Below are 11,289 nucleotides of genomic sequence, written 5' to 3'. Positions count from 1 at the left end.
CACGCCCAGTTTTGTGGTGTGTGCCTGTTATTTGAAGCACTTCCGTCACACTGGGTTGTCTGGGGCAGCTCTGGGCTATGGGGCTGGTGATGGGCAGGAGTGTTTCCTGTCCACCAGGATGATGACTGTGAGCGGACACCCCCCTTTTTTTGGGAAGTTGTGGTGTTTAGTGACTTTTCTCAGCCACTGGATTATTGCCTTTTGTCTCAGAGCTCTCTTAGTTCTGCTCTTGTCTTGACCTGCCCAAATTGCAAGTCTTTGAAGCTTTCTGTATTGGGCTTCTTAGAGTAATTGTTTTAGAAAAAAAAAATAGGATTAAAAAAAAAAAAAAGGGCCCTCCTCACAGATCTAATGGGTTATTGAAATGCTAAGAGACAAAGCAATTAGGGCCATTAAGGAAAGGTCCACAGGGCAGAGAGATCAGCTTTTCTTCGGGATTTGCATAGGAACCTCAGGGCCTGAGCTCTGCCCTTCCCCTTTCTATGTTCACGAGAACTCCAAAAATCCTCTGCTTTTATTTTGGAGTTTTTCGTGTTGTTTTTTTTTTTTCTATGCCTGTCTCCTCTCTGCTGGGCTGGCTGCTCTCAGATTCTCTGGTGTCTGGTCTCAGTCTATCTATGGTTGGAGTACGGATCAGCAGAATGAGTTTCTGAGAAGGGCTGCCACTGCAGTTCTCCCTTCTCCTTCCCGGAGCTGAGAGCCCCTCCTCCCACGGGACTGAGCCTGGCAGGGAGGGGTGCGGGTCCCCTGGCCACAAAAACTTACAGATTTCGCTGATCTCAGCAGTTCCACATTTTCATGAGTGTTGTATGAAGTATGCCCAAAGTCAGATTGCTCTGTGGTGTCCAGTCCACGCAGTTCCTGGCTTTCTACCTACTTTCCTGGAGGAGTAACTAAAACATACACCTCACCAGTCCCCCTTTTTAGTTTTTAGTGTATTAGGGTAGCTAGAAGGAAATACCCAAAACTGTTGAACTGTGATCCAGTAGCCTTGATTCTTGAAGAGGAGTGTATAATTATATAGCTTATATGGTGTGACCATGTGATTGTGAAAGCCTTGTGGTTCACACTGTCTTTCTCCAGTGTGTGGACACTTGAGTAGAAAAATATAAATAACAAAATGTAAATGAATAATAGGAGGGGAGGGGGATATGGGATGTTTTGGGTGTTTTTTATTTTTATCCTTATTTTTATTCTTATTTTTATTTTTCAGAATAATGAAAATGTTCAAAAATTGATTGTGGTGATGGAATGCATAACTGTATGATGATATGGTGAACAACTGATTGTACACTTGGGATGATTGTATGGTATGTGCATACAGCTCAATAAAATTGCCTTAAAATATTTAGAAACCACTGCACGGTATCACTCTTTTAGTGCAATACTGCTATATAGCCAAGAATCTCAAAACTTAGTGGGGAAAAAGAAGCAACCATTTTAATATTTCTGACAATCCTTTGGGATGATGAGATTTGTTCTGGTTGTAGTCAGAGGGTGGCTGAGGCTGGAATCATCTAGAGCAAGAGTTGGCACACTACAGTCCATGGGCCAAACCTGACCCAATGTCAGTGTTTGTCTGTAACATTTTATTGAAACATGGCCACACCTGCTCATGAACATACTGTCTATGACAGCTTATGCACTAAAAATGGCAGAGTTGAGTAGTTGCAACCAAAGGTCATGTGGCCTGTAAAGTCTTATACAACTTACACTATGATGCAATAAACATCCGAATTTCCTTCAAGTCCATTTGTCCTTTAGGCATGTCAAGCTATAAGCTTATTTCCAAAGGCAGAGAGAGAGAGTTAAGAAGGCAGAGCCCTTAGGCTGTTTGCACAGGCCAAGGAACATGGAAGTTAAATGAATATCAGGGGAATTCAGTCAATAATTTTGATCCTTTTCCTCTTTTTAGTAGGATGGTGCCTAAATTACCTAGAGTTTGCATAATTCAAATATCTCGTTATTCAGAGGAGAATTTCTTTGCTCCTAACTATAATCAACAGCCAAGGAATGCTCTTCTTTCCTTGGTCTCCCTTAGGAAGGAAAATGTGGCACAGGTTTCCCTGGCTCTGGGGCCATGTAGGTGTGCTAAAAGCTATGTGCTAACAGGAATGTTCCTTCTTAAGGGTTAGCAATTTGTCCACGTATTTCAGATTTACTGGGCTTTAAATATTGAGAGCAGATTGGATTGCATGAATTAATTTTATTTATACAAGTTGTTTCCTGACTTAAGGCATTTGCACATGTTGGTTCCTTTGTCTGGAATGTTCTCCTAACTTGTCTCCTACTTATCCTTGCTGTGAGCTTAAACATCACTTCCTCAGAAAAGCCTACCTGAACTCCCCCATAACGTTTCTCTCTTACACTGTTTCACAGCACTATGTACTTTTCCTTCATGATCCTATCCCAATGTGTACAATTAAAAATGATTTTGTATATTCCTCATTTAACATGGTCCCTGCTATGTTCAATGAGACCATGTTGACTTTTGTTGACTGTACTACTGTTTATCAACAGCACATTCCTGGCACATGGTAGCTTCTAATAAATATTCATCGAATGAAAGAAAGTTAAAACAAATTACAGCACAATGTGAATGTATGGAATAATATTTACATAATTTGTTGTCAGCCATAAGCTTCTCAGAAGACATATTAAAAACTATTGAATAGCCCAACATTTTGGAAACCAGAAAGTATCTTTTGATCCAGATTTTGTGTGCGTGTGGATTTTATCCTTAATTTAGAAAGAAACTCATGAAGATAATCTTAATTTCTCTATTCCTGGTTTCAAATACAGTGTTTATCACATCTAGTTTTCATTGTTTAGAGAGATGAAACTCAGTTTTGCAGTGTTTTCAGTTCTGTTTCTGCCCACATTTGCACACACAACTGGCAACACAGAACTAGATTAAAAAAATATTTTGTTTTGTATTTTAAAAAAGCAAAACCCCAAAATATTTACAGAATCAAAAAATTAATAAGCATTTATATCAAAAATTTTTAAAGTACAGAACATTATCAAACACGTGTTAGAGTTCTGGTACCAACAGCCTCGTATTTAAGTTGCAGTATTAGACTGCAGCTTGAAAAACATCTAGTGGCATACTGATGATGTTTTAACAGTCAGTTCTCTGGGGGAAAAGAAAAGGATTTGCGGCATTTGCTGATTTCCAGGGTGTAAATATTCCCACCACTGCCAATTTGAAGCTACCAACCTGGGAACTAGATAGAGATGCACACAAATGGCTTGCACAAGCCAGGGTGAGCCATCTCCAGCACATCACTTGTTCCACTGGTGATAGCTAATCGTTATAGAACTACCAGCAAGAAATAATCTAACATAAACATTGTGTCCCAATGTTACACCAAAAGAATTGTATATGATTTCAATTGTTTTGACAAGATGCAAAGTTTATAGTCAAATCTAGACATAGTCCTGCCTTTTAAAATCCTGGAAGTCCAAGTTCTTAATCATTAGGGCAAAAAAGTAGTATGTTAAGCTGCTGAAAGCAAACTTGATTTACTTATTTAAACATACGGAGTTGTTCTGCTAAGAGTGAAAGTCACCCCTTCCTCCATCCGTCTAATGAAATTTATCAATTCAATGAAAGAAATACTAGACTTTAAAAAGAAAACCCCTGACTACATTCATATGTCTTCTTAGGAACATGTCAAGAATACTTTAAGTCACACACATAGAACTGGATTCAATAAAAGCTTTTTTTTTTTTTTTTTCAAAATAAAAATCCAGAACAGTTACAGAATCCACTTTGGTCACTTGGAACTTGGACGGAGTTGATAAAATCTTCACACCGATGGTCTTCTGTATTCTAAATACTACCAAGGGTGGGGTGAGGGAGCTATTGGTGAAAGGGTGTGGGGAGGTGACCAGGAGAGGCATTATCAAAGGAAGGCTGAACTGTGTTCAGTTATTACCTAAACTAACCAAGATGAAGAAATGATCACCAATCCAGGCATATTTTATATCCTTAGAAAACATTCAGTGTAATGTTAATAATTAAGCTTGGTTATTTAATGCCAGTTTATGAATTTTAAAAAAATCAGCATAAGTGAAATAATCAACTGTATAAGATTGCTTATAAATTTAACTAGAAAAAAATTGGAAATTGCCCAAATGCTTAAAAGAAAGGGGATATTTAAGTATGGCACATGGATATGAAGGCATATGCAGTCATTAAAACAAGTTTTTTGAAATATGTTCACAAGGGTTAAGTGGGGGAGAGGGTTGAAAAGTTACATATACATTATGCTTCCAATTTTGAGTTAAATGTGTCATACGCCTAGAAAACAAAATGGGAGGGACGACATCAAATTAGTAAGAATGATTGTAAGTGAAAGTAAAAGGAATTCCTTTTTTCATTCTTTCTGTACTTTGCAAATTGTCTCCAAAGATGTTTTATAAAAGTGAAAATATTTTAAATTTAGAAAAGATTAAACTGTTTAAAATATCAATTCTTTTAAAAGTATGTATACTTTAATGCCAGCTTTCTCAAGTTTCTGTTTATCCATTTCTTATTTTAGTGAAACCTGATAGTCCTCACCAGTTATTGCCTACATATTCGTATCTACTCTACCTAATTTTGGATAGCAGGGAGAGGGTTTATTGGTAAGAACTCATGCTGGGCTGGCAGAGGTTTTCCCCTCCACAGCTACTATTGAATAATTACATCTCAAACCCTTGAAAAATTAGATCAAGAAGTAATTAAAATCTTAAGGCACATTGTTGTTTGGGAGTGGTATCAAGTACCAATTTTCAAATTCCTATACAAACACTATAAAACACTATATGGGGGGGCGGGGCAAGACGGCAGACTGGTGAGCTGTAAGTTTTAGTTACTCCTCCAGGAAAGTAGGAAGAAAGCCAGGAACTGCGTGGACTGGACACCACAGAGCAATCTGTCTTTGGGCATACTTCATACAACACTCATGAAAATGTTGAACTGCTGAGATCAGCGAAATCTGTAAGTTTCTGCGGCCAGGGGACCCGCGCCCCTCCCTGCCAGGCTCAGTCCCATGGGAGGAGGGGCTGCCAGCTCCGGGAAGGAGAAGGGAGAACTGCAGTGGCAGCCCTTATCGGAAACTCATTCTACTGATCCATACTCCAACCATAGATAGACTGAGACCAGACACCAGAGAATCTGAGAGCTGCCAGCCCAGCAGAGAGGAGACAGGCATAGAAAAAAAAAAAAACAACACGAAGGACTCCAAAATAAAAGCAGAGGATTTTTGGAGTTCTGGTGAACACAGAAAGGGGAAGGGCGGAGCTCAGGCCTTGAGGCGCATATGCAAATCCCAAAGAAAAGCTGATCTCTCTGCCCTGTGGACCTTTCCTTAATGGCCCTGGTTGCTTTGTCTATTAGCATTTCAATAACCCATTAGATCTCTGAGGAGGGCCCTTTTTTTTTTTTTTTTTTTTTTAATCCTTTTTTCTTTTTCTAAAACAATTACTCTAAGAAGCCCAACACGGAAAGCTTCAAAGAATTGCACTTTGGGCACGTCAAGTCAAGAGCAGAACTAAGAGAGCTCTGAGACAAAAGGCAATAATCCAGTGGCTGAGAAAAGTCACTAAACACCACAACTTCCCAAGAAAAGTGGGGTGTCTGCTCACAGCCACCATCCTGGTGGACAGGAAACACTCCTGCCCATCGCCAGCCCCATAGCCCAGAGCTGCCTCAGACAACCCAGTGTGACGGAAGTGCTTCAAATAACAGGCACACACCACAAAACTGGGCGTGGACATCAGCCTTCCCTGCAACCTCAGCTGATTGTCCCAGAGTTGGGAAGGTGGAGCAGTGTGAATTAACAAAGCCCCATTCAGCCATCAGTTCAGCAGACTGGGAGCCTCCCTACACAGCCCAGCAGCCCAGAACTGCCCTGGGGGGACGGCACTCTCCTGTGACATAGCACAGTCATCCCTCAGCAGAGGACCCGGGGTGCACAGCCTGGAAGAGGGGCCCACTTGCAAGTCTCAGGAGCCATACGCCAATACCAAGGACTTGTGGGTCAGTGGCAGAGACAAACTGTGGCAGGACTGAACTGAAGGATTAGACTATTGCAGCAGCTTTAAAACTCTAGGATCATCAGGGAGATTTGATTGTTAGGGCCACCCCCCCTCCCCGACTGCCCAGAAACACGCCCCACATACAGGGCAGGCAACACCAACTACACACACAAGCTTGGTACATCAATTGGGCCCCACAAGACTCACGCCCCCACTCACCAAAAAGGCTAAGCAGGGGAGAACTGGCTTGTGGAGAACAGGTGGCTCGTGGATGCCACCTGCTGGTTAGTTAGAGAAAGTGTACTCCACGAAGCTGTAGATCTGATAAATTAGAGATAAGGACTTCAATAGGTCTACAAACCCTAAAAGAACCCTATCAAGTTCAGCAAATGCCACGAGGCCAAAAACAACAGAAAATTATAAAGCATATGAAAAAACCAGATGATATGGATAACCCAAGCCCAAGCACCCAAATCAAAATACCAGAAGAGACACAGCACCTAGAGGAGCTACTCAAAGAACTAAAGATGAACAATGAGACCATAGTACGGGATATAAAGGAAATCAAGAAGACCCTAGAAGAGCATAAAGAAGACATTGCAAGACTAAATAAAAAAATGGATGATCTTATGGAAATTAAAGAAACTGTTGACCAAATTAAAAAGATTCTGGACACTCATAGTACAAGACTAGAGGAAGTTGAACAATGAATCAGTGACCTGGAAGCTGACAGAATGGAAAATGAAAGCATAAAAGAAAGAATGGGGAAAAAAATTGAAAAAATCGAAATGGACCTCAGGGATATGATAGATAATATGAAACGTCCAAATATAAGACTCATTGGTGTCCCAGAAGGGGAAGAAAAGGGTAAAGGTCTAGGAAGAGTATTCAAAGAAATTGTTGGGGAAAACTTCCCAAATCTTCTAAACAACATAAATACACAAATCATAAATGCTCAGCGAACCCCAAATAGAATAAATCCAAATAAACCCACTCCGAGACATATACTGATTACACTGTCAAACACAGAAGAGAAGGAGCAAGTTCTGAAAGCAGCAAGAGAAAAGCAATTCAGCACACACAAAGGAAACAGCATAAGACTAAGTAGTGACTACTCAGCAGCCACCATGGAGGCGAGAAGGCGGTGGCATGATATATTTAAAATTCTGAGTGAGAAAAATTTCCAGCCAAGAATACTTTATCCAGCAAAGCTCTCCTTCAAATTTGAGGGAGAGCTTAAATTTTTCACAGACAAACAAATGCTGAGAGAATTTGCTAACAAGAGAGCTGCCCTACTGGAGATACTAAAGGGAGCCCTACAGACAGAGAAACAAAGACAGGACAGAGAGACTTGGAGAAAGGTTCAGTACTAAAGAGATTCGGTATGGGTGCAATAAAGGATATTAATAGAGAGAGGGAAAAATATGGCAAACATAAACCAAAGGATAAGATGGCCGATTGCGGGACACTGATTACGTGCTTCAACTTGGCGGGCCTGGGCTGCGGGACCTGATCAGCCCCTGGGGAGGGTGGTGGGCACGGGCGACAGCGCCCTCCGCAGCCCCCCGGGCCTGGGAAAGTGAGGCCGGAGGCAGGCCCCATTTCCTCACCCAAAATACCACTGTTAGGGGAGGCTTGCCGGAGGGAACCGCCTTTTCCCCACCCCCTTATCTTGCCCGGACACTCCCCGTTGCCAGTGCAACTCCCATCACCACCAATGCGCATACATTGTTGCCAGACACCGTTACCGGAGCAACTCTCGCCCCTTTTCAATCAACCTCCGCGCCCTCTCAGAACCAATCCAAGCCTTTAACCTCTACAGCTACCCCGCCCTCTAAACGCCCGATATAAGCTTGTACTCTCCCCTAATAAACTCTCTTGGCTTCTTCACCCTAAAAGAACCGTGTCCCGCCTGTTCCTTTCTCGCCGCCCTCCATACTTTGCACGCCACCCTGCCGGGGACCTGGCCAAGTCCCCCGCCTCGCCCTCGCCTCCGGGAAAGAGCCCCCGCCGCCGGTACCCTCCGAGCAATCCTGGGAGCCTAGGATTTAGCAACCGGCCGCCACCCCCCCACCAGACAAATCAACTGCGACCGCAACTGGCGCCCAACGTGGGGCCCCTGGAATTAAAAGTCCTCTCCACGCAGCGGTCCAGTAAAACCACCCGCTCGCCCGGACGCCTCTCCAGCTCCCCTTCTCCTCGCCTGCAAAGTAAGGGCCGCCTCTCCCTCGCCGCCCCGCGGAGCCGCCTCTCCCTCGCCGCTCCACGTCCGGAGCCGCCTCTCCCACGCCGCTCCGCGCCCGGGCCGCTCTTCCTTTCCCGCGTTAACCTAACTCTTACCCCCGACTACCTTTCGTCTTCTCTTCCTATGTCCCCCCATTCCTCCTAACACTCTTCCTCCAGTAGCTTTCCCTCTTCCCCTCCATTACTTTGCTGTGGTCCTTTGTGTCTTTGTTTCTTTGTTTCGCGCGGTGTGCCTCTTTGCGACCGCCCCCCCCAAACTGCTCTCGCTACTAGAGGCTCCTGCCTTCTATTCTCGCCGTCTCCTTCGGCCTCGCGACCACGGTTTACCTCATTTTCTTTACTCAATAATCAACCCCCCTTTTTCTTTTCTCACTCCGCTATGGGTAATCGTCTATCTGCACGCCAAGCACCCCAAGTTCGTGCTCTGGCTGGTCTCCTAGACACACATCGCTGTAAGGTGTCTGTCCGGCAGCTGCAAGTATACTGGGACCTCCTGCTGCCCTTTAACCCATGGCTCACCACTTGCCATCTTTGGGACCCTGTTACTTATGATCGCCTTATTGATCGGGTCACCAACGCCATGGAACATGAGAGCAAGCGCTTCCCTCCCGGCTTGCTCCCCACCTTAATAACCGTCCGCTCCTGCCTTCAAGGCTCCCTCCCCCCTGATCGAGGCCCCATTAAATCCAAGGAGGCCCTATCAACCCAGTCAACAGATTCAAACAGCGATACTAATGTAGACCACGATTCGGACACAGAGTCCTTAGTCGAGCAGATTAACAACACGCTCGAAGTGACTCCCAAAAAACAAAATAACACTGAGCCTCGCCAAGATGGCGAACTTCCTCCTCCTCCTTCTTCTTCCATCGAGGGGAGGAAGTGCTCTGGCGATGACGTCAGCCCTAAGCTGGGCCAGAAACCGCAAGCGCTTTACCCCGCCCTTTCACAGGGCGGAGCTAGTCCACCATCTTATGCCTTAGCCACTCCCACCGCGCCGCCGTCTTGCGACGCTTGGGGCCTCCCACTTCCGCCTCCCCCTCCGGCGAGCTCCCCCTTGGAGCCGCTACCGGCAGCTGCCGCCGCTCCTCCCACCCTGCCGACTAACAACCCCTGGCTGCCTTCTACACCTCAAGGCAACCCTTGGGGCAATGCTCCCCCTACCCCCACTCCCGCGCCAAGCCCTCTGCAAGCGCGTCCTCCTTTCTCTCGTGCTTTTCGCTGCTTTCCTCTTAACCTTACCCCCACACCACAGAAACCGTATAACTGGTATCCCATTGACTCTGATACTATCAAGCAGCTTCGCAGGGCCGTCAAAGAGGACGGGTTAGGTAGCCCATACGCTTCCCAAATACTGCAGGATCTCGGCATGGACTTTTGCATCCCCCAAGACTGGGCCTCGCTTGCCCGTTCCATTCTTAACCCCGGCCAGTTTGTTGATTGGCGTGCTCACTTCCAGGCAGAAGCAGCTAAGCAAAGTGAGCAAGACGCAGCCACTGGAGTCTATCATCACCCCGAAGCCTATCTAGGCACGGGAGCGTTTCTAGATGCGTCTGCTTATATTAATGTCCCTGCCACCTTCTGGACTATCCTCAGAGGCATCGCCTTACGCGCGTTTGCCAACTGCTCTGCCCGTCGACCTGACAACTTTACCAAGCTCCTCCAGGAGCCAAACGAACCTTTCGCCACCTTCGTATCCAGGGTCGAAGAAACCTGCGCTAGAAAAGTTAGCAACCCCCAAGCCCAGCTAGCTCTCACCCGGGAACTCATTCTAGAAGGGGCTAACCCCCCCTGTAAGCAAGCCATTCTCCCCTTGCGGGAAAAAAGTCTAGATGACTGGGTTCTCGCCTGCAGCGCCTTTGACCCAGCTGCCGCGTCCCTAGCCCAGGCTGTCTCTGGCGCTGTCACTGCCGCCTTAGCCGCCACCACAGGTTGCTTTAAGTGCGGGCAGAGTGGCCATTTTGCCCGGGAGTGCCCCAATGCGGAGGTCAACCGCCCACCTTTCAGGCAACGCAATGGGCGCCCCCCTCCCACTCCCTGCCCACGCTGCCAGCGTGGCTATCACTGGGCGTGCGATTGCAAGAGCAGCCCCAGAGATATTAGCAAGGATAGCTTAAAAAACCTCTGCTATCCCTGGTGCCCTGACGGCAGTCAGCGCCAGGGCACTGAGCAAGCTTTAAACTCCAAGCGGGGCAAGCCTCAGCCCCGCCCCTAAGAGGCAGCGTGCCGACCGGTTCTAATAAAACTAATCACTTCACCGGCAGCAAAACGCTTCTCTGGACAGTCCCTATCACTCCAGAAAAGCCTACTCGTAAGTTAAGAATAGAGGGGCAATGGTACACGGGCACGCTCGATTCAGGGGCAGAGGTCTCTTGCATGCCCGCTCAGTATGCCACCATGTGCATGGTTCTCGATGGTCCCTCGGTAGTGGGAGCCACTGGTACCTCCACCTCTCTTCAGGCCATAGGGCCCATTAAGTGGGAGGATGAAGAGGGCCACTCAGGCACCTTCCGCCCGTTATTTCTACACACCATAGACCAAATTTTATGGAGCCGTGACATCCTCGCCGCCTCTGGGGCAGTGCTTACCACGCAGCCCCCCAAATAATGTGCGCCACTGCTCGTTTAAAACCTCCAGCGCCCGTTCCTCTGCAGTGGGATACTGAGGAACCTATATGGGTGGAGCAGTGGCCCCTTCCCACGCATAAATTAGTGACACTCCAAGCCCTTGTCCAAGAACAATTGGACGCTGACCACATAGAGCCTTCTACTAGTCCCTATAATTCGCCAGTGTTTGTTATTCATAAAAAAGCCACAGGGAAATTTAGGCTCCTCAATGATCTGCGGGAAATCAATAAGCATATTCTTCCGATGGGTTCCCCGCAGCCTGGCCTCCCCCATCCGGTAGCCATCCCGGCCCACTATCATGTAGCCACCATTGACATCAAAGACTGTTTCTTTTCCATCCCGCTACATGAGCGAGACCGCCCGCGCTTTGCCTTTACAGTCCCCGTCCCCAATC

The sequence above is a fragment of the Choloepus didactylus genome, chromosome 3, assembly GCF_015220235.1.
Source record: "Choloepus didactylus isolate mChoDid1 chromosome 3, mChoDid1.pri, whole genome shotgun sequence".
Taxonomy (NCBI): Eukaryota; Metazoa; Chordata; class Mammalia; order Pilosa; family Megalonychidae; genus Choloepus; species Choloepus didactylus.
Note: the sequence above shows the minus strand (reverse complement) of the source record.